A 23,920-nucleotide genomic window follows, 5' to 3' on the forward strand; every position below is an offset into this window, starting at 1 on the left:
TAAGCTGGGACATTTGGGCTTCTGTGTTTACCTCTGCAGTGTCCAATTTTGGTAAGAATCCTGCTAGGTCAGTTTCCCTAATCTAATCATATCTACAGAGGTTCTTCATACTCCACCATCCGCCCGGTGATGTAGGATCACCGTGGTTGCCTTCAGCATGAATTCTGTCTGGTCAGTTTAGCCAGGATTCTCTTTACCTCTGATGTTTCTGCTAAGTAATTTTCTATCCACTGATCCCCACCTTGCTCCTTGGCTATACATTCCCACTCTTCCTTGTATTCAGAGTTGAGCCCAATCTCTCTCCACTGCAAAATCCTATTGCAGTGGTCCTTACACCTATCATAATGGTCCTAACTAAAGTCTGCCTTACCGTCTTTAACAAGGGTCAACAACAATTTCTTTTCAGAACTCATTGGCTCATTGAGCCTTGCTGAATCCATATGGGCCATGTACTCACCCCAGAATCTAGGGGGAATTGCGAGAGAGTGAATAGAAATGGGAAGGAAGCCCCTGACAAAAGCAACCAGAAAGTAAATCAAAATCAGCAGATGAATCTGGATGCACCCATACAAAATGAAATGATGACAGGACATATTTTGATTCCCTGTAATATAAAATGAATTTATCTCAATTTCTCTAATTCAGGGATTCTTGCTTTTGGCTGCATATCAGTCTTAAAAATCCTGAGGCTTAGGCCACATCCCAGACTCAGGAAACTAGAATCTCTGGGAGGAGGTCCTAGGCATCCAAATTTAAAAAAAATTTTAGGTGAGGAGGAGCTTCAAGATGCCTGACTAGAGGCACTGAACATCCCTTCTTCTCCACAAAGAACCAACAAAATAATGACTAGATAATAACACTTTGAACAGAACATCTAAGAGAGAACTCTAGAATTCAGCATGGAAGTGACAGGAAACAGCTGAGGTGTCTAACGAAAAGGAAGTGAGGCAGTTGGCCTGACTGGGATCAGCCAGGAACCTGGAGAAACTCTCCAGTGTGGAAGAAGAGTACATGAGAGATCTCCAGTGGTCCACGTTCCTACTGTGGACTCCTACAGTCCTAGCCATAGCAGAGTCCTTCAACCTGTGGGCCCTGAGACTGGTATAAGGAGCTCCCTGGAGTCCACATGACAACATTGCTGCAGATAGGAAGTATGCATTGGGTCCCACACGCCTGTATTCATCCATTTTCACACTACTATAAAAATACTACCCGGGACTGGGTAATTTATAAAGAAAAGAGGTTTAATTGACTCATAGTTCCACATGGATGGGGAAGCCTCAGGAAACTTACAGTCATGGCGGAAGGAGAAGCAGGCACTTTTCTTCACAAGGTGACAGGAGACAGTGTATATGTGTGTGAGTACAGGGAAAAACTACCATTTATAAAACTATCAGATCTTTTCAGAATTCACTATCATAAGAACAGCATGGGGGCAACTACCCCTATAATCCAGTTACTCTTTTCCTTGACACGTAGGGATTACAGGTCTCTCCCTTGACACATGGAGATTACAATTCAAGTTGAGCTTTAGGTGGGGACACAGACCAAAACCATATCACCCCCTAAGACCCAAGCAGATGCAGAATGGTACCATTTTGAGAGCTCAGCCCCTACCAGACTGTATCCCCTCCCCCAGGGCCCAACAGCCTCTGCCTCTCCATATCCCTGGACCCCCACTGACATCCCCCTGCATCCACCCAGAGGGCTGCAGTGGCGTGATGCAGGTGGACCCCATGGAACAGCAGCGTTCCCAGCACTCCAGCCTACTCTGTGTCCTGTATGCTGGGGAAAGGGCAGAGTAGTGCACTGAGGAGACTGTCCCCCAGACAAAGGGAGCTGAAGTGTGCATGCCCCAGAGCTTGAAACCTGTCTGCCTGGGGCCACTGTCACTGACAGCAACCTTACCCCACCAGCAGCTGAACAACAGCACACTTGCATGTGCCCTGAGGATAGCTTCTCTCAGCCAGCCACCACACGCAGGAACCCGAATGTACACACTCCCCAGAGCCTGAGAGCCACCTGTCTGGGGTAGCTACCACAGACAGCAACTCTGTCTCCCCACCCTAGCAGCAGGGGCCCCAAGGACTTACATGTGCCCTGAGGACAGGCTTTCCCTGCCCACTGCTGCTGCTGCCACTACCACCTGAGCACACTGCCCAGAGCCTGGGGATCACCCTGTCCTGCCCACCAAAGCCTTTGCCCATGTACACCGTTGAGGGGACCTGGGAACAGGCCTGCCCTGCCTGGCACTGCTACCCCAGTCCCTGAGCATGCTGCCCAAGAGCCAGAGTATTGCCCCACCCTGTCAGTTGCTCTCAGAGCACATGTGTACCACCAGTAGGCCTAACAACAGGCCCAGAAAACCTGCCACCAGCACCCAAGCATGCCATTTGGTCCACCACTGCTGGCATCTGGACACTCCTTCTGGGGGCCTTGAGGATGGGCCCACCCAGCCTGCTCCACCACCACTGCTGACACCCACCCACACATGCCACCTAGGGGCCTGGGGACTGGCCCTCCTAGCCACAATTAACACCAGTGAATGACATACGGGAGCCCAGGGGCTGTTCCACCATCACTACTATCATTACCCACACCAAGCATGTGGCCCAGAGGCTTAAGGACTCTCCCACCTACCCAGTCCACCACCGACACTACCAGCACCCAAGCAAACCTCCTGGAGGCCCAAGAGTGAGCCTGCCTGGACCTGCTAATACCAATGTTCATGTACGCCACCTGGCGGCCCAACGACAGACCTTCTCAGGCCACTGCTGCCATCATTAGAGCTTGACGACTGGCCCATCTGGTGTTCTGTCCCCAGTAAAACTTCACCACAGCCACCACCAGCAGCCATAGCCTAAGCCACTAAGAAAATCACAGATACCACTGATAATGTTTGCAGCCAAAGACATCGTACACAGACTACACTACTGCACACACCCAGAATCAAAGCCAAAGTGCATTACTCAACTAACACTGTAGGGGAGGACTTTTTCCTGTTAAAAAGTCTTCCCCTAAAAAAAAACAATCCAAGGCTGGGTATGGTGGTTCTTGCCTGTAAATCAGCACTTTGGGAGGCAGAGGTGGGTGGATCACCTGAGGTCAGGAGTTTGAGACCAGTCTGGCTAACATGGTGAAATCCAGTCTCTACTAAAAACACGAAAATCAGCCAGACGCGGTGGCACATGCTTGTAGTCCCAGCTACTTGGGAGGCTAAGGCTGGAGAATCACTTGAACCCAGGAGGTGGAGGCTGCAGTGAGCTGAGATCATGCCACTGCTCTCCAGCCTGGGTGATAGAGTGAGACTCCATCTCAAAAAAAAAAAAAAAAAAAAAAGAAGAAGGAAAAGAAAAAGAAAAGAGAAAATCCAAAAAATTGGAAGAAGTCACTGTTATACCACATGTGCAGGTATCAATAAAAGGACACAAAGAAACAAGAATATGACACTTTCAGAGGAGCATAGTAATTCTCCAGCAATAGGTTCCAGTGAAAAGAAATTTATGAAATGCCTGGAAAATAATTCAAGGTAATGATATTAAAGAAGCTCAGTGAAATATAAGAAAGCACAGATACATAATATAAAAAATAAGAAAAACAATTCAGGGTATGAATGAGAAATTCACTGAAAAGAGAGATACAAAAAAGAGCCAAGAGAAATCCTGGAAATGGAAGATTCAATGAATGAAATAAAAAATACAATCAAGAGCTTCAACGATAGACTAGAATCAAGCACAAGAAAGAATTTCATAACTTGAAGACATGCCTTTTGAAATATGTCAGCCAGACAAGAAAAAAATAAAGAATAAAAAAAAATTAAGAACACCTACATGACACATGGGACATCATAAAATGACAAAATATTCTAATTTTGGGCATTCCAAAAGGTGAAGAGAAGTTTAATAGCATAGAAAATCTATTTAACAAAATAAAAGCTGAAAACATCCCAAATGTAGTAAGAGATTTAGACATCCAGACACAGGAAGCTCAGCTATCCCCAAATAGATATAACCCAAAAAGGTCTTTTAGGCACATTATAGTCTGTCAAAAGTAAAAGACAGTACAGGTGCAGTGGCTCATGCCTGTAATTGTAGCACTTTGGGAAGTCAAGGCAGGCAGATTGCTTGAGCTCAGGAGTTTGAGACCAGCATGGGCAACATGACGGAATCCCATCTCTACAAAATATATGAAAAATTAACCAGGCATGGTGGCACATGCCTGTAGTCCCAGCTACTCAGGAAGCTGAGGTGGGAGGATCACTTGAGCCCAGGGAGGTCAAGGTTACAGTGAATGGTGATCATGCCATTGCACTCCAGAGTGAGACCTTATCTTAAATAATATAAAAAAAAAAAAAAAAAAGGAAAAGACAAAGACAAAGAAAATTCCAAAAGCAGCAAGAAAAAAGCATCTAGTGACACATAAGAGAACCCTCATCAAACCAACAGTGGATTTCTCAGCAGAAACCTTACAGGCCATGAGAGAATGGGATGATATATTCAAAGTACTGAAAGAAGAGAAAAAACTATCAGCCAAAGATACTACACCCAACAGTTATCCTTCATAAATAAAGGAGAAACTGAGACTTACCCAGCAAGCAAAAACTGAGGAAATTCATCACCACAAAAATCAGTCCTACAAGAAATGCTTAAGGGAATCCTACACCTGAAAGTGAAACCACAATATCTACCATCATAAAATCACACAAGTATAAAACTCACAAGTAGAGCAAACACAAGTGAGAAGGAGAAAGGACTCAAATGTTACCACTGTAGAAAACTACCAAACCAATGATAAGTAATAAAATAAGAAAAATAAAGAAAAAGATATGTAAAACAAAAAGGAAACAATTAACATAATGACAAGAATAAGCCCTCACATATCAATAATAACCTTGAGTGTAAAGGGACTAATTTTCCACATAAAAGGTTTAGACTAGCTGAATGGATTAAAAAACATAATCCTACTATATGCTGCCTACAAGAAACTCACTTTGCCTGTAAAGATACATATAGATTGAAAGTAAATGGATGGGGGAAAAAATTCTATGCAAACAGAAGCCAAAAGCAAGAAGGAATAGCTATACTTACATCAGATAAAACAGGCTTTAAGTCAAAAACAGTTGTTAAAAAAAAAGACAAAGAATGTCATTATTTAATGATAAAGGGATCAATTCAGCCATAGGCTATAACAATTCTAAATGTATATGTGTCCAATGCAGAGCACTCAGCTATATAAAACAAATATTATTAGACCTACAGGGAAAGATAGATTCCAATACAGTCATAGTTGGGGACATCAACACCCCACTCTTAGCAGTAGATAGAGCATCTAGAAAGAAAAGCAACAAAGCAACATTGGATTTAAACTGCACTTTAAACAAAATAGACCTAACAGACCTTTGCAGAACATTTCATTCAGGAGCTACAGAATACACATTCTTATCAGTAACACATGCAACATTCTCCAGGATAGACCATATATTAGGCCACAAAACAAGTGCCAATGCATTTTTTAAAATTGAAATCATATCAAGTATCCTCTCAGTCCACACTGGAATAAAACTAGAAATCAATAACAAGAGGAACTTGGGAAACTGTACAAATAAATGGAAATTAAGCAACATGCTCCTGAATGACCACGGGGTCAATGAAGAAATTAAGAAGGAAATTTAAAAATGTCTAGAAACAAATGAACATTGAAACACAACACACCAAAACCAATGAGATACAATGAAAGCAGTGCTATGAGGGAAGTTTATAGCAATAAACACTTATATCCAAAAAGGAGAAAGATTTCAAATAACCAAAAGATGCACCTCAAGGAACTAGAAAAGCAAGAATAAATTAAGACCAAAATTAGTAGAAGGAAGCAAATGACAAAGATCAGAGCAGAACTAAAGAAAGACTAAAAAAGTACCAAGGGTCAAGAAACAAACAAACAAAAAGTTGTTTTTTAAAAAAGATAAAATTGATAAACTGCTAGTTAAACTCACCAAGAAAAAAATGAAGACCTAAATAAACAAAATCAAAAATGAAAGAGGAGATATCACAACTATACCACAGAAATATAAAAGATCATCAAAGACTACTGTGAACAACTATATGTTAACAAACTGAAAAACCTAGAGGAAATGGATAAATTCCTGGATACGTACAACGTACCAAGACTGAATAAGGAAGAAATAGTAAATCTGAACAGACCAATAATGAGTAACAACATTGAATCAGTAATAAAAAGTCTCTCAACAAAGAAAAGCCCAGGACGTAATGGTTTCACCACCAAATTCCACCAAACTGAAAGAATTAACACCAATTTCCTTGAAGTATTGCCAAAAAATGAGAAGGAAATTCCAACTCATTTATTAAGGCCTGCATTACCTTGATACCAAAACCAGATAATGATACATTGAAAAAAGAAAACTAGAGGCCCATATTCCTGATGAACATAGATGCAAAAATTCTCAAGAAAATACTGGCAAAACAAATCCAACAGCACAGGAAAAGGTAATGCACCATGATCAAGTGGGATTTATCCCAGGGATAAAACAATGGTCCAGCAGACACATCAATAAATGTGATACATCACATCAGCAGAATAAAAGACAAAAACCATATGGCCTTCTCAGTGGATGCAGAAAAAATATTCGATGGAATTCAACATCTGTTCATGACAAAAACCCTCGACAAACTAGGCATAGAAGGAACATGCCTCAACAAAATAAAGGCCATATATGACAAACCCACAGATAACATCATGCTGAATGGGAAAAAGCCAAAAGCCCTTCCTCTAAGAATTTGGATCTGACACAAGGAGATCCACAATTAAATACTATTTGGCCATAAAAAAGAATGAAGCCGGCTGGGCGCTGTGGCTCATGCCTGTAATCCCAGCATTTTGGGAGGTCAAGGTGAGTGGATCACCTGAGGTCAGGAGTTCAAGACCAGCCTGGCCAATGTGGTGAAACGCCATCTCTACTAAAAATACAAAAATTAGCCAGGCATGGTGGCGGGCCCCTGCAATCCCAGCTACTCCAGAGGCTGAGGTGGGAGAATCACTTGAACCCAGGAGGCGGAGGTTGCAGTGAGCCGAGATGGCAGCATTGCACTCCAGTCTGGGCGACAGAGCGAGACTCCATCTCAAAAAAAAAAAAAAAAAAAAAAAAGCATGAGGCCATGTAACTTGTAGCAACATGGATGGAACTGGAGATCATTATGTTAAGTGATATTTGTCACACAGTAAGACAAATATCACGTATAATCACTATATGTGAGAGCTAAAAAAAAAAAAATAGGTTGATCGTATGGCGGAAGAGAGTAGAATGATAGTTACTAGAGGCTGGGAAGGATGTGGGTGTGGGAGATGAAGAGAGGTTTGCTAATAGATACGAATATACAGTTAGATAGAAGGAATAAGTACTTAGACTGTGAATTTCTTAAGAGAAAAAAAGGAGTAAGTTCTAATGTTTGATAGTAGAATAGGGTGACTGTAGTTAACAACAATGTATTACATATTTCAAAATAGCTGAAAGCAAAGACTTGAAATGTTCCCAACACATAGAAATGATAAATGGTTGAAGTGGTGGATATTCTTAATACCCTGACTTGATCATTACACATTCTATGCATGTAACAAAATATCACATGTATCCCATAAATATGTAAAACTATTATGTATTAATAAAAATAAATAAAAATTTTTAAAAATTTAGGTAATTTATAACATGCAGCCAGGGTTGAAAGCCAGTGCTCCAATTTCCTGGTCTTTATTATTAAAACCCATGGTTTATGAATACATTATGCTAAGGTCCAGCACAGCAGTTCTGGGTGCTGTTGTGAGCCATGGTATCCGAGGGGTGTATCTGAGCCCCAGCTCTCCAATGGTCAGCAAGGACAGGCCGCCTGTGCCTCCAAGGGCAGTCTCTATAGAGACACAGATCCCCTCAGTGCCGAGAACCTGTCTTGGTTCCTCAAGGGAAACCAAGGGAAGATATTCCAGAGGGCTTATAGGTCAGGGACCTGGTCACTACCCTTTCAGCACAGCTGTAGCCCTCTGTAGGCCCAGAGAAGCCTGATGCCAGCTGCCCCAGGGTAAAGCCCTCGTAGATGCCAAGTGGGAAGAGGAGGTGTTGTGCCCTGGGGGAGAGGGGGAAATGCTACCCAGAGCAACATGGGATTCATCTGCAGAAGAGAGATCAATTGCTTACCCTACTGGGACCAACAAGTCTCTTGGCAAAGGGAGATCTGAGCTGATAAACACAGGCTCAGTCTTCCAGAATCCACACTGCAGGCTGAAAACTGGAAAGACAGTAGGGAGATGTATTGCTTTCTAGGTGTTTTGCCCAGAATCTCCCTGCTAGTAAAGCACTAGGGTGGGCAGTAGGACTCACTCTTTGATCTCTGGCAAGTCCCTCCTACTCTCTGGGCAGTTTCCGTTCTATATAATGAAGCAGTTGAATCAGCTCACTCTTCCGGTCTCTTCCGGATGCTGCTGCAGGGTCTACATGATTCCTGATGAATGATTTCCCCTGGAGAAGCTGCACATCTGTGCTCTGCCCCAGTATTTGACTGGAAGATAGAATTTCAAGTTGCCTCCTGGACCTGTCCTTTCCTTTCAGATTCCCAGGTCACAGCCCTGTCTGATGGTCATCCAGTCCTGATTCACTTCCCTCACCTGAGTCCCTGGTGATCCTTCCTCCAGGAAGCTCAGCCTCACCTCAGGTCCTGCAGGATTTAAATGGCCTCATCACTCACACTCCAGGGAGGTGTGGTGTGGTGTGGAATCTTCCTCAAGGACCCTGGGTTTTGAGCAGCAGAGGCGTCACCCTCTGTTGCCAGCTTAAGGCTGTCCCCAAGGTCCAGGATCTCAGGGCAGCTCTGCTGAGCTACGGATTTCTCTGGACTCACAGGACTGTTACAAGTTTGAGGATGCAGATTGGGATTCTGCTTGTCTCCTCCCAAAGCCTGATCCTCCCAGGCTCAGGCCTCCTGAATAACCAGCCCTATCGGTCCTTCACTGAGTTTCCTACCCCTTTCCCTAACCAGAAAACTTTCCTCATTTGGAACCCTGGACATAACACAGGCCTTTCTTGTCCCCCTCATAACTGATTCTCTTCAACAGCCTCCTAACCTGCTTCCTTAAGACTCTCTTTCTTCTACCTCTATACCATACTACAGATTCATCTCCCTAAGACAGTCCTGCCTTGGGCCAACTGGCACTTTTGCTCAAAAACCTTCAATGGGATATGAAGACCTCTGCACTCAGTTCAAACTCTCTGCCAACCATTTGGGGCCCAGAGGCCTAGAGCCTCCTGGTTTAGGGAGCCCCTTCTGTGCATCTAGGTGACCCCCACCCCGCAGTGCAGCAGTCTTGTCTATCTGCTTCATTGTCTTAGCCTGTGTGTGCTTCCCCAGCTTGGAATGTCCTCCTCTCTCTCCCTCCATTTTAAAAATTCCATCATCCATCCAGGCACAGTGGCTCATGCCTGTAATCCTAGCACTTTGGGAGGCCGAGGCGGGAGGATTACCTGAGGTCAGGAGTTCGACACAAGCCTGGCAACATGGCAAAATCCTGTCTCTACTAAAAATACAAAAATTAGTTGGGCATGGTGGCACATGCCTGTAGTCCCAGCTACTCAGGTGGCTGAGGCAGGAGAATCTCTTAAACCTGGGAGGTGGTGGTTGCAGTGAGCCGAGATTGCATCATTGCACTCCAGCCTGGGCAACAAAAGTGAATCTATCTAAAAAATAACACACAAAAATTAAATTAAAAATAAACAAATAAACAAAATGTCATCATCCATTCAAGGTTCCTGCTCTGTCCCTACCTCTGCCAAAAGTCTGTTCAGACTATTCCAGCACATACTGGCCTCTTCATCCTTTTGTTTCTTTTCTGACTCGATCAGTACCATTATTTCAGTTGTACTTAAAGATACTGAGCTCCTTGAGGGTGGAAACTGACTTATACTTGTTTTGTGTCCCATGACGATGCCGAGCACCAGTGCTCTGTGCACAGTGGGGTGGTAGACAGACACTCACGGCTGCCCACCCAACAGCAAGGCTTTCTTGCTGACCAATCCAGCTTCTACTACAGGAGGGTGTTGAGGAGGGGACCTGAAAGCTGCATTTGCCAACCTCCGATGTACAAGGACAGGGACGCATGATCCACTCCTTGCACTGGAGCCTGAAGGGAGTTCTGACGGGAGGTGTCTGGGAAAGATTCCTTCCTGTGTGAGGCAGGAAACTCCCCTACATCTTAATCTATGCAAATCAGTATGGAACCCATACCGGTTCCTGCCTCCTCCCAGCCTTGGGCTAGGACCACTGAACCACAGCATCCCCCAAGGCTCATTTGTAAGCCGGTGAGACCTCAGAAATAAGCCTAGAATACACAGGGCTTGGTTTTGTTTCATTTCTGATAGTTTCACCGAGTCAATGACCGACAATTAATGCTTTAGAAGAAGATAACGGTTTCTGATAATGGACCTACCCACTCATATAATTCTGGAAAATATGCCTTCCTGACCCCTCCAGGCAATCAGCTCATACCATGAAATACGAAATCCACACATGCATAACTGTGAGTGTTACTAGCGATCATAAAACCATCCAACTCCTTCGGAAATCCAAGCCTTATTCCCGATACAAATTACCCCCTGCCACAGACTGGGTTATTCAGGATAGAAAGAAGTATTTCCTTTCCTTTGTTAAAATTTACCAGTCATTAATTCTACTGAATGAGAGGCTTCTCATATTATGGACACGTTGAAGCTTTTTCCTGAGGGGAGAGCTGCATATGGAAATTTCCCTGCTCGGTTCTAGAGACGTCCAGCAACAGTCTTTGATAACCCAGAAGAGTTCTCCGTCGGTTCCATTAATACCCATCTGTAAGTACAAGTTGGTACCTTGGCTGGGTAGGAGCTGGGGCCTGTATGCTCATGGATAGCAGGGTGAGGCAACATATCAACTCTCATTCCCAACCCAGTATCTACTTGCAAGCACTGATCAAAATGATTGGGAAATAGTTTGGTAAGCTCTGGGATAACACATAGTTTGCCTGACCATACTCCACTGATTCCCAGTATTCTGGGAGCTCCCTTTCCTTTAACCCCTCATACTGCCACTGTTTACATGTTCCTACTGAATGACAAGTTCCTACTGAATGACTGTGGTCATCTTGCCCACTGTTGAATGGATCAGCACCTGATCAAAACTGGGTCAATCAATTAAGACATCTTCCCAAATATTTGAAACGAGAACTAAAAGAGATCAGCTTCTCCCTGGAGTTCCTGGACATGCAAACTCAGGAGTGGTCAATGGCCATATTTTCTGCAAAAGACCATATACAAAAATAGAGAAGTACAGAGGGGAACAGAGGCAAGTTGGAGGGAAGGGGTGCTGTGGGCTTCCTACCCCTTTTTCTAGTATCTGTTCACAATCTAGATCTGAGGTCTGGCTGTGTCTCTTCCTTTCGTTTCCAGGAAACATCCCTGATCCCGTAACAAAGTTTCTTCATTTAAAAAAAAAATTTACACTCACTTGAGTGGATTTTTGTGATTTTCTACCAAAACACTCCTAATACACATAACACTGGGCATCAGATAATCGTTAAAAGTTTGCATATAGGCCTAGGTATGGTGGCTTATGCCTATAATCCAGCACTTCGGGAGGCTGAGATTAGAGAATCACCTGAGCCTAGGAGTTCAAATCAGCCTAGGCAACATAGTGAGACCCTGTCTCTACAAAAAAATTTTAAAATTAGCCAAGTGTGGTGGCACATACCTATAGTCCCAGCTACTCAGGAAGCTGAGGTGGGAGGATCACTTGAGTCAGGGAGGTTGAGGCTGCAGTGAGCTGTGATACCACTGCACTCCATCCTGGGTGATGGAATGAGACCCTATCTAAATAAAATAAAAATTTGCTTATAAATAATTTTTAGTATCAAGGGAAATGGCTTCTGACATCATGATAGGTCATTAAAAAGCAAGCTATAAAATTATATTAAATGTAATCTTAACAATATAAAACAATGGAGGAGTTAAAAACCATCAAAACATTATTTGTGATTATTTATTTCTTTTTTGAGACAGGGTCTTGCTCTTTGCCCAGGCTGGAGTGCAGTGGTGTGATCTCAGCTGACTGACACCTCCACCTCCCAGGCTCAAACAATTCTCGTTCCTCAGCCTCCAGAGTAGCTGGGATGACAGGTGCATGCCCCCACACCTGGCTTATTTTTGTATTTTTAGTAAAGATGGGGCTTCACCATGTTGGCCAGGCTAGTGTTGAACACCTAGCCTCAAGTGATCTGCCTGCCTTGACCTCCCAAAGTGCTAAGATTATAGGCGTGAGCCACCATGCCCAGCCTATTTGTGATTCTTTCCAAGTAGTGGGATAGCAGGTGAATTTTATTTTCTTCACTGGGTCTTTTTTCTCTATGTACTTTACATATTTTTTATAAAAGTATGTATTAATTTTATAATCATAAAATAAGATTTGTTTCAAAGTCAACATATTTAAGAATATTTCCCTGCTTCCTTCTCCTTTCCCAAAAAGTCTGCAGTGGAAGACCCAGTTGGAGTCCAAGTGTGTTCACCAATAAAATGTAGCCATGTCTAGAGAACTTGGTGGGATCTGTTGGCACGAGGGGGTAGGAGCCTGCTAGTAGAAAACTCACTCAGCACAAGAGTCCAGATACCAAGCTGGTCCACTGATGGAACCTTGGTTTTCAAGTGAGGTATAATTCCATATATAGCTGAGTGTCCATCCCTCAGACCTGCTCCAGCCAGTCTCCTGTGGCTTGGGGCACAGCAAGAGAGTGTGAATTAAAATGGAAAGGGTTCTTTCACTGAAAATTCAGGGACACAAAGGGGTATACACAGCTCTCACTTGGGGTTCTTCCAATAGAGCATAACATTTCAAGGAGTACAGATACTGTAACCCTTGCTCATTTTGCTATAGACCACTATACCACTTTGACACTATTGGCAGTGGTGTGGATGACGGTGACAACAAGGCATGGCAGAGGTGGCAGCGTCCAAGAGTAGCAGCAGTCATGCATGTGAGCTACAGCAGATGCAGCGACAACTTCTAATTAATGCAGAGGAGTGGAAGAGTCCCACAGATCTGCAGTGATGTCCTGCAAAGGCCAATGCTCAGTGGAAAGGCAGGTTCAGTGTTAGAAGGACAGGAGAAGAGAAATTAGGATAGAAGGGAAGGAACAAAATGTTAGTAGCTGACTGGATGGCTGAATGGAAAGCTGCAAGCTAAAGCTACCCCAGAAACCCTTAGTAGATGGCTAATGCCTTGTTAAGAATTTTACCACCTGGCCATTCCTGCTAAAGAGAAGGTTGGAAAAGCAACTTTTCCTTTTTTTTTTTTTTTTTTTTTTAATATGGAGTCTCGCTCTGTTGCCCAGGCTGGAGTGCAATGGCACGGTCTCTGCTCACTGCAACCTCTGCCTCCTGGGTTCAAACAATTCTTCTGCCTCAGCCTCCTGAGTAGCTGGGATTACAGGTGCCTGCCACCACGCCCAGTTATTTTTGTATTTTTAGTAGAGATGGTGTTTCACCATATTGGCCAGGCTGGTCTCGAACTCCTGACCTCGTGATCTGAGTGCCTCAGCCTCCCAAAGTGCTGGGATTACAGGCATCAGCCACTGTACCCGGCCAACTTTTCCACTCTTAATCTAGAAGCAAGCAAGGAGGAGGGAGTGTTCAGACTGAGTATTGACTTGATAAAGGTGATTAAAAAGTCAGTTTCAGATTAGGGCTGGGCGTGGTGGCTCATGCCTATAATCCCAGCAATTAGGGAGGCCAAGGTAGGAGGATCCTTGACCCCAGAAGTTTAAGGTTGCAGTGAGATATGATTGCACCACAGCATGCCAGCCTGGGTGACAGAGTAAGGCCTCATCTCTAAAAAAATTTTTTTAGTTAAAAATAATCAGTATCAGATTAAATATAGGCAGGTATTATGGGGAAAAATCTAGAAGGCTTCTCCATTCAGATTAGGTTTATGAAGCATAAAAAGAAAATATCCCTATATCAAAAGATAGTGAATGGGCATTCATTTATATATTTTAAGTTAAAATATTTAACACATGCTTATGTCATTCTTTAAAATACCTCACAGTAACTGGCAATTTCCAACTTGTCAACTATAGATCCTATCACAACTGGTAGATTGAGCAGACTTCTATTATATCCTTCTTATTTTGAAAGTAGCTTTATTCTTTTAAAGATTTAGGCTTATTATAAATATTGTGATCATACAGAAATGTACAAAGAATAAAGTAAAATTCAACTATTAGGGTGAACATCCTTCCAGACATCCCTCCATGTGCACCTATTAAAATATTATACAAATGGGATCATGCTGTTCTGTTATCTCTTTTTTGCACTCAATTATACATGTGATAGGCAAATTTTCATATCATCAAATGAAGATCTACATCGTCGTTTATATATTGTCTATATGGAAGTGCCATAATTTCTTTATATTTTTTAAACCAATGATTCAGCCATCCACTTTTAACTGTTATAAACAAGGCTGAGAGGGAAAGACTTGTCTTTAGATCTCCATTTGTTTCGGCAATGATTGTCCAGGGGTAAATTACAAGAAGTGAGATCACAGGGTCAAAGGTACACTCATTTAAAATGTTCATTCCTGCCAGCCCAGTGGACTGCAGAAAGGCTGGGCCAATTTATGTCACCACCAGCAGAGCATAAAAGGGCCGGGCTCCAGCCCCTCACCAGTCCGAGATCTTGTCATTCTTCTGTTTCCTAGAGAAAAACTTCAGAAGGATTCTCTTCATCCATCTTTTGTCTACTATGTTCTTTTTTGCAGATGCTTTTTTGCATAGGTTTCATGCTGAGTATTTTACTGCCTATCTTTAATGGAGAGCAGTTCTCTTAGGGTTTACCATTTGCTTGAAAATGCTATGCATGAAATCTCCTTGACTCCTTTTCCTGTTGATTTGGTTTTGAATCTTCTATTTGAATCTTCACTTAGCATTTAAGCTGCAAGGCTAGAATCTAATCATGATTTTCCCCTGTTTATTTGCCAGAAAGACTTGGTGAAGGCAGAGAGCCTTGATTTCTCTCCTAAATTGTTGCCTTTTCTGCCATCTGGACAACTTGGTCAAGTTGGAGAAGTCTGGGTTTTGCCTTGTTTCCCTTCTTCCCGGTAGGCTAATGGGAGGTGTGTGAGCGATGTCAGGTGGTTCCTAGAGTGAATCTGCTTCTTTTAAAAAGAGAGTGAGCCAACTGAGACAAACACAGGCAAAAACCCAGATGCACCAACATGCTCCTAGCTAATTGGATCCTACCTGGGAAGGCCCATCTTCTAGATAGCTAGTTCCCAAGCAATGTCCCCAGCTGGCCCCTCAGGAAGTGTCAGGCCTGTCCTTGGCTAATCCCACAGCTTAGGGTTGGCATAATTCTATCTGACCCAGTCTCCAGGAAGACTCAAAGACTTCTCAGCTAATAGCTCTGTCCTAACGTCTAGAACCACACCGTCAAAGATGAGATGGTACCCCTGATTTCCACAATCCTCTCCTGTGGGACACAGAGCATGCCATCCCTGATTGCACCAGACATAGCTATTCCCTGCCCATGGGCTACTCTTTCTTCTCAGAAAGACTCAGGGCAACTGTGGGGTCTCCTGAGAAAGCCATCTAGAGGTAATAGGACCAGGACTGTCAGAGGATATCATCCATGACCATGGTAGGTGGGCAAGAAGCAGAGTAGTTTCCTGTTCAGAATGAGAGCCCCAAGAAACTGGCAGGACATTCCTGTGAGAATCACAGTTTGTTTTAAAAATCTCACCTACCAGCCACTTAAGAAAATACAGATGGACAAGTGCACCCCAAGACCAAGGTCACTGATGGATTCAGTAATACCTCTTGGCTTTCCACCTCTGTATGAATTTGTTATTGCTGCCATGACAAATTCCCACAAATGTGAGGGCTCAAAAAAAACCCACCCATTTATTATTTCACAGTTTGCAGGTCTGGAGTTTGACATAAGTCTCACCAGACTACAAGGTGTCCGCAGAACTGTGTTCCTTACTGGAGGAGGGTCACTTACAGGTTCATGAAGGTTGCTGGCAGGGTCCAGTTTCATGTGGTTGTAGCACTGGGGTCCTTATTTCCTTGGTGGCTGTTGGCCAGGGGTCATTCTCAGCTTTTAGAAGCCATCCACATTCCTTCACTTCCCCCTCATTTTTGAAGCCAGCAACAAAGGGTCAAGTCCTTCTCATGCCTTACCTTTCCTGTCTTCTCTTTTGCTGCATCTCTCACTCTTCAACTAGGAAAGATTCTTGTACCTTTTTTTTTTTTTTTTTTTTTTTTTTGAGATGGAGTCTTGCTCTGTCGCTCAGGCTGGAGTACAGTGGCGCAATCTCAATCTCGGCTCACTGCAACCTCCACCTCCCAGGTTCAAGTGATTCTCCTTGCCTCTGCCTCCTGAGTAGCTGGGATTACAGGTGCCCACAACCACCCCCCACTAATTTTTGTATTGTTAGTAGAGATGGGGTTTCACCATATTGGCCAGGCTGGTCTTGAACTCCTGGCCTCAGTAATCTGCCTGCATTGACCTCCCAAAGTGCTGGGATTACAGGCGGGAGCCACTGTGCCTGGCCAATTATTTCACTTTTAATGGTTCATGTGATTACACTCAGCCTACCCGGCTAATCCAGGATAATCTTCCCATCTTTTTTTTTTTTTTTTTTTTTTTGGTGACAGAGTCTCACTCTGTCACCCAGGCTGGGGTACAGTGGCAGGATCTCAGCTCACTGCAACCTCCACCTCCCGGGTTCAAGCAATTCTCATGCCTCAGCCTCCTGAGTAGCTGGGATTACAGGCACCCACAACCACACCCCACTAAGTTTTATATTTTTAGTAGAGGTGGGATTTCACCATATTGGCCAGCCTGGTCTTGAACTCCTGGCCTCAAGTAATCCGCCGGCCTTAGCCTCCCAAAGTGCTGGGATTACAGACATGAGCCATTGTGCCTGGCCCATCTTAAGATCTATAACCTTAATTGCATCTGTAAAGTCCCTCTTGCCATGCAAATTTAATATATTCACAGGTTCCAGGGATGAGGCAAGGCCATCTTCGGGGGCCATTATTCAGCTACCATGGCCCTTTTGGCCAAGATTCATCCAGGAGTATGAGTCCCTTAGAGATAATTCCAAGGAAGACCCACATGATTTCCTCTCCTCCATCCCCCTCCCACAACACACCCATCCCTGGGAAGCAGTTGGCCAGACCTCCCAGCTGAATACTTCACCAGACTCATGCCACAATGCATCACTATCAAGGCGAGGCTGAGCACCTGGCACAGCCGACTCCCTCTGGAGAGCTGGTACAAGGCTGGTACTTTCACCCCAAGCCCTGAGTGGCCTGTCTGCTCACTCCTGTTTCCTGAAGCTCAGCCAATATGCCTCGGAGGATCCCAAGGATTTTGGGCTTCAGTCCAACATGCCCATAAGCAGAAGGCTCTGCTTTCCCTTTGCAGGAGACGGTTAGAGGCTTGGGTTAGGGTTTCAGCAGAACTATAAATAGTAAAATGGCATTACCGCTAGGGACCCAGGAAGGCTAAAATATTGTCCTGCCAATCATTCAGTGCCCCTTGGCCTCTCATATAAGGAGGAATAACAGGATGTGAATTATATATTTTTTTTTGCTAGCCTTATTGGTAGCTGACACGTCAATGCAAAAGCTGGAGAAAGAATGACTGTATCAGGTGGCTGCTTCCCTACTTCCCCTCCTCTTGAATCTAAATCTGGTGGCAGCACACACAAGTACACATGCTAAGGAGAGAGCAGGCCCCAACTGAACTTACTTATTGACTACATATCCAGGAACAGAGAGGCACGGCCAGACCCACGCTGAGGTGGCAGCACAACCTGGGTCTGCTCACCACATACAGGAAGGAAGCAAAAGCACAGGAGGCCCCAAAGACCGAGACCTTCCTAGGACCAAAGCAGGACAGAGGAGAAAAGGTGTTGCCTTTAATGTACAGTGACCTGGCGGTTTACCAATAAAATGTGGCCCAGTGAATATTCTGGACTCTGACCTGTGAGATTAGCACCTGTTCTTCCTTTGGGCAGGGAGGGGAGCTGGGAAGGAGTTAGAAAGAGGCTGTGCTGGTGTGTGCAGAGCGGACAGTGGGGGGTTTCACTAGTGTCTGCCTCCGTCTGCTTCTGATCTCAACCCAGTGGCTGCCCCTAGGTTTCTGGGGTTGGATGATGAGAGTACTATTGACCCACATGCTTGTGAGCCAGGCACCTTGATAATCAGATGTCCAGCGACTGTGAGATATAGCTGATCATGGCCACCAGTGGAGGAATATATCACCCAGAGAAGGCCATTTAACCAGAGACATGCAATGGTGTAGCTGCTCTGAGACCTTCCGGTCTGCAATGCTGGGGTGAGCTGCTCCCTGAAATGCCAAAGATATCCTAAACTCCTGAGATTCAAAAGACCAGGCAGACTCTTTTGCACCAAATTTCTGTACAGAGATCTTTCTGGCTTGGATTTGGGGAATGCAGACAGTTTCCCATGTTCAATGAATTATCAAGATTCTCTCCAGGAAGTTTTCACTGATGCCCGGGCCAGAGTTTGATGTCCTACCTGGTGCTTTCCTGCCTGCCCCATACTGCACTGAAATCACCTTCTGTTGGTCTGTCTTGCCGAGACCAGCTCAGTTGTGGAGACCCTAACCCAGCAGCGCTAGAGGAATTAAGACACACACGCAGAAATATAGAGTGTAGAGTGGGAAATCAGGGTTCTCACAGCCTTCAGAGCTGAGAGCCTCGAACAGAGATTTACCCACATATTTATGGACAGCAAGCCAGTGATAAGCCTTGTTTCTATAGATTATAGATTAACTAAAAGTATTCCTTACAGGAAATAAAGGGATGGGTCTGGCTGGTTATCTGCAGCAGGAACATGTCCTTAAGGCACAGATCATTCATGCTATTGTTTATAGTTTAAGAATGCCTTTAAGTGCTTTTCCAACCTGGGTGAACCAGGTGTTCCTTGCCCTCATTCCGGTAAACCCACAACCTTCAGCGTGGGCATCATGGCTATCACGAACGTGTCATAGTGCTGTAGATATTTTGTTGATGGCCAGTTTTGAGGCCAGTTTATGGCCAGATTTGGGGGCCTGTTCCCAACACTGTCTCCCCTAATAAATTGTGAATTCCTCGAAGACAGGGACTGCTTTTTCTCCAGTTTTTCCCTAGCCTAGTGTAGGATGTCACACAGTAGGGACTTAGCTAGTGGCTGCTGGTGGACGCTAAGTGATTGAAATAGCTATCCTACCCCACCCAGTCCCAGGCTGGGTTCCTGGCACAGGCTGGCATTTGTACATGAACACCATGGCTGCTTGTTCCACTGTGGCCTCAGCTCCCACAGCATGTTTCTCCTACAGCTGAACCTGGCTGGCAATGCAGGCACAAGAGCCCCCGGTAGTCATCATAGCCAAAGGCCTTTGGGAAGCCTTCATAGCATCTGGGTAGGCCTTGCCAACCTCGAGCTCCCCAGGCTTGGCACTTTTTAGGACAGCCTTTGTCATGGTCTGACAGAGGGTCTTTTGCAAGCTCTCCCTGTCTCACACTATTTGATCCAGTCATACTGAGCTTTCATATTGGAACTCTCTAGGACCTATTCAACCTAGGCAGGCAGATCTCTTTTATTTTATCACATTGTTGAAGATACCAGAACTTTAGGACTAATGGTTGATCTTAGAGGTTGGAATGCTCAGCCAGCCTGCCAGTCAGATCTCCTCCTGGTACTTTGCTGCCCTTCCTCTTGTCTCGACCTCTGTCTGCTCCACTGATGCCGATCACTTAGTCCTTTCATCCAAGAAGGAATAAGAATGGAATTAGGTGCTTTGTATAGTTCACTTTATAAAAGAAGGGGAAGAGCTTTTTAAAATTCTCTACTAAGCTTGACCCACTAGGCAATAACTCTTACTCAATCTCATTGCTTCATGAAATTTCATTGACTCCCTGCCCCCTCCATCTCCCTGCTCCACCCTAGGCTACTTCCTTGGCACTGATCTTATTCCAAGGACTGGGCCAGGCCCATGGGTACACATAGCTAACCATTTCCCAGTCCCTGGCTTTCAGCCACCATTCAAGGCTAGTTCCCTGCTCTCCCCACCGCTTCTCCAGTTCTACTCTGATTTGGGCTATACAGCTGGGTGACTAGGCAGGGAATGAATCCCAGGACTGTAGGACACTTATTGATACAACACTGGGGTAGTGGAGACTCACAGAAAATACACGAAGCCTTCTACTTTTTAATCTACTTTCCCTGTTCTCCACCTGAGTATAATTTCATCATCTGCTCAGATTGGAAGTCATATGGCCTCCTTGTGTGTTTTTCTCATCTTACTTTATGCATAGTTTTGGTAAGAAATTGGTGAAGAGAGTTGGCTCTTGGAGGTTTTTGAGCAAAAGATGACATGATCAGAGTTGCTCTACGGTAAAACTATGTGAGGATGGAGGAAGCTGAAGACCAGTTTCAGGTTACTCATCTAGGTCAAGTGAGGGATCTAAACTTGAATAGAAGTAGGGTACGACAACATGGGGACACTGATGGTAAAACAGGTGCAAAATATTGTGGAAGGAGAACTGCTAGCGGTAAGAGGAATTGGATGTGAAATTTGTGGAGAGGGAATAATCTGTGAAAACACTAAGATTAACAGCTTGGATAATCAGGACTGTGGTGGTGACATTAACAAAACACTGAACACAAGTAATATGTGTTTCTAGGGGTTTTTTTTGTTTTGTTTTTTGAGATGGAGTTTTACTCTTGTTGCCCAGGCTGGAGGGCAATGGCACAATCTTGGCTCACTGCAAACTTCGCCTCCCAGGTTCAAGCGATTCTCCTGCCTCAACCTCCCAAGTAGCTGGGATTACAGGTGGGCACCACCATGCCCGGATAATGTTTTGTACTTTTAGTACAGACTGGGTTTCACCATGTTGGCCAGGCTGGTCTCAAACTCCTGATCTCAGGTGATCCACCCACCCAGGCCTCCTAAAATGCTGAGATTGCAGGCTGGAGCCAGCATGCCCAGCCTAGGGGATCTTTTTGAGCTCATTTTGTGATCTATTGAGTTTGAGTAGGATCTCCAGATATAGCACTCTAGGAAGCAAAGAGGAATACTGGGCATCAATTTGAGAGAGGGGAGGATCACAGTTATAGCTACAGACATTATCTACGTAGAGAGAACACTTAAACATAAAACAGAATGAAAGCGGCAAAGAAAACATTCTCAGGTTATCCCCTCTGCCTGGAATGCCCTTTCTTCTCACACCTGCTGCTCCAGGTATGCATTGTTGCATGACAATCCCAAAACTTAGTGACTTCAAACAACAATTATTTTATTGTAAACTTTCATGGCTTTGAGGGTTGACTGGGCTTAGTAGGGTGGTTCTTGCTCAGAATGTCTCAAGTAACTATCACCAGTCAAGTTCTTACGGCTGAAATAATCTCAATCTCTCTTCCTCTGTCCTGTTTCTCCAGCATGGTGGCTCAGGAGGTCAGGGTAGCCAGACTTCTCACATGGAGGCTCCAAACACATGTCACAAGTGAGCTACAGCAAGGAGGAAGCTATATCTCCTTTTATGACCTAGCCTCAGAAGTCAGGCAGCATTACTTCTGCCACATTCTACTGTTCAGAGAGGCAATCATAAAAGCTCCCTCAGGTTCAAGGGGTGAGGATATAGACTCTACCTTTAGATGGGTGAGTGGAAAGTTTCTATAAGGGCGTGTGGCACTGGAAACTTTTTTTAATTCATTCTGGGAAAATCTGTCTTCTCTTCCAAAACTCAACACAAGAAGCCACCCCAAATCCTCATGCTTGGTATAACTCCCACCCTTCAGTGGCCTTCCAGCATTTTACACCCTATGACAATGTTTAGCACTACAGGCATCTTCATCTGCTTATACACGTAGCCATCTGACTCAGTTGTAAGCTTCTGTAAGTCAAGACCCAGGTCTTGCTCTGTTTTGGCGGAGCGCAAAGTAGCAGGTAGATCTGGATTGTTGATTTAAATGTAATTCCAAAAATAGGAGCAGAAGACTGTATACAGAATGTTAGTGAAAGCTGTGTTTGAGACACAGGAAATGAAATAGGCCATGGAGACTTCGAGGGGAGTTTTTTCAAAACCAAACCATAATAGTCTTGGCAAAAATATTGTGGGCATTTTCCCTACCTATGAAAACTGTTGCTGAATAAAAATTAACCATATCTATGATAACTAGCAACAACCAAAAACCCTCCACAATTAATGCTTTGTAAGCAATAGCTACTGAACAAGTTTCTTATTTTCATAACAGGGAACTTCTGAATAGTCAAACTTTAGAAGAAATCTTAACCATAAAACAGAACCAAATTTGCAAGGATTGTTTTTCCCATCCAAAACTTATGGTATAATAAGGCATACCATAATCAAATTTATCAATGATTAAATAATCTTAAAATAAGACTAAGATACCATTTTTTTCCCATCAAATCGGGAGAGCTTTTAAAAATATTTGTAAAATGGCCCAATGCCACCAAATGAACGTTCAGACATTTCTGACAGACGGGAGACTTGGCCAAGCCTTCTGGAAGATAAAGAACTGTTAAGAGTTCACTCCCTTTCATTCAGGAATTCCACCACTAGAAATTTATTCTAAGAAAATAATCCTGGGTAGGGCAAAAATTCATATCAAGGATGCTCAACAAAGCGAAATGCTGGAAACGACTAAATGTTCAAATAGAGCTTGGTTAAATAGATTATGGTTAATTCACTTGCTGAAACATTATGAAGCCATTAAAAAAATAACATTTTTGAAAACCCTTTTCAAGAGCATGCTTACACATTGATGTTCTTTGTAAATAAAACAGAATACAAACTGCACCAATTATAGGAAGTAGTATGATCCCAATATTGTTTAAAAATTATATATGTACCGAGAAAAGACTAAAAACATATTCCACAAAATGTTAACAGTAGTTATGTCAGAGTGATAGAATTATAGGACGTTTAAACTTTTTTCCCTATGCTTTTCTGTTTTTTTTTTTTTTTTTAACAATAAACATGTAATACTTTTGTAACCACGGAGAAAATGTATTTTTTGAAAAAAACTCAGGAATTGCTTCTGTGACTAGGTGATTAACAAAATGGGGGAAAAGGTTTTCTGGAAAAAAAATTAAATAATTTATGGTGAAGTTCTTGGTATAGAATAACTCACACTTTCAAAAAAACCTAACATGCAAGAAAGCAGCCTGGACACAGACAGAAGCGCTATCTGTGAGGTGTGAAATTTCACACATGCCAAAGCCTGTGTAGGTCCCACAGTGTATTTCCTTTAATGACACATGGGAACTTGTAAGTTCTCTGGCTGTAACTAAGACAGATCTTAATGGGCGGCAGGAGTGCTAAGCTATGCCTTTCTCGTTCTACCCCACACTTCCCTAGTAACAAGGAACAAGTTGATTAACCTCTTTGAGCTCCTCAAGTCCCTCTCTGATATGGAAATCCACTAACATCAATAGGGCACCTAAGGGCAAAAGTGGAAGAAAATAAACACTACAAATAAGATGGCTTTAGATAGAAGCCCAGGCCAGTGCAACAGGGACATTACACAGCTGTCTCCAACTGAACTGCCAACACCCTTGGCGGAGAGTCTGCCCAGGGTCTCGTTTCATACTCCTCTCATTGTAACACTGCTGTAGGCACCCAGGGAACAGCTGAGCTTTCTGCAGGCAAATAGAGCTGCCTGGGGCCCACCACTGCTCCTCCAATAAGACAGGAACTAGTTACCACAATGCCATAAAGCTATCTGCCCTGGGCTGTGCATCAGAAGTGGTGACAGGCTCATAAAACTTCACTTCCCTGTGGATACCAAATGCCAGCCCTAAGGG

General features: G+C 43.9%; 1 pseudogene; it reads right to left on the reverse strand.

Annotated features, from left to right (window-relative positions):
* The window catches only part of LOC112627505, a 64,693-nt pseudogene extending 45,120 nt beyond the window's left edge, over window positions 1-19,573 (reverse strand).
* Between the last annotated feature and the right edge of the window lie 4,347 nt (window positions 19,574-23,920).

The sequence above is a fragment of the Theropithecus gelada genome, chromosome 7a (genome assembly GCF_003255815.1).
Source record: "Theropithecus gelada isolate Dixy chromosome 7a, Tgel_1.0, whole genome shotgun sequence".
Taxonomy (NCBI): Eukaryota; Metazoa; Chordata; class Mammalia; order Primates; family Cercopithecidae; genus Theropithecus; species Theropithecus gelada.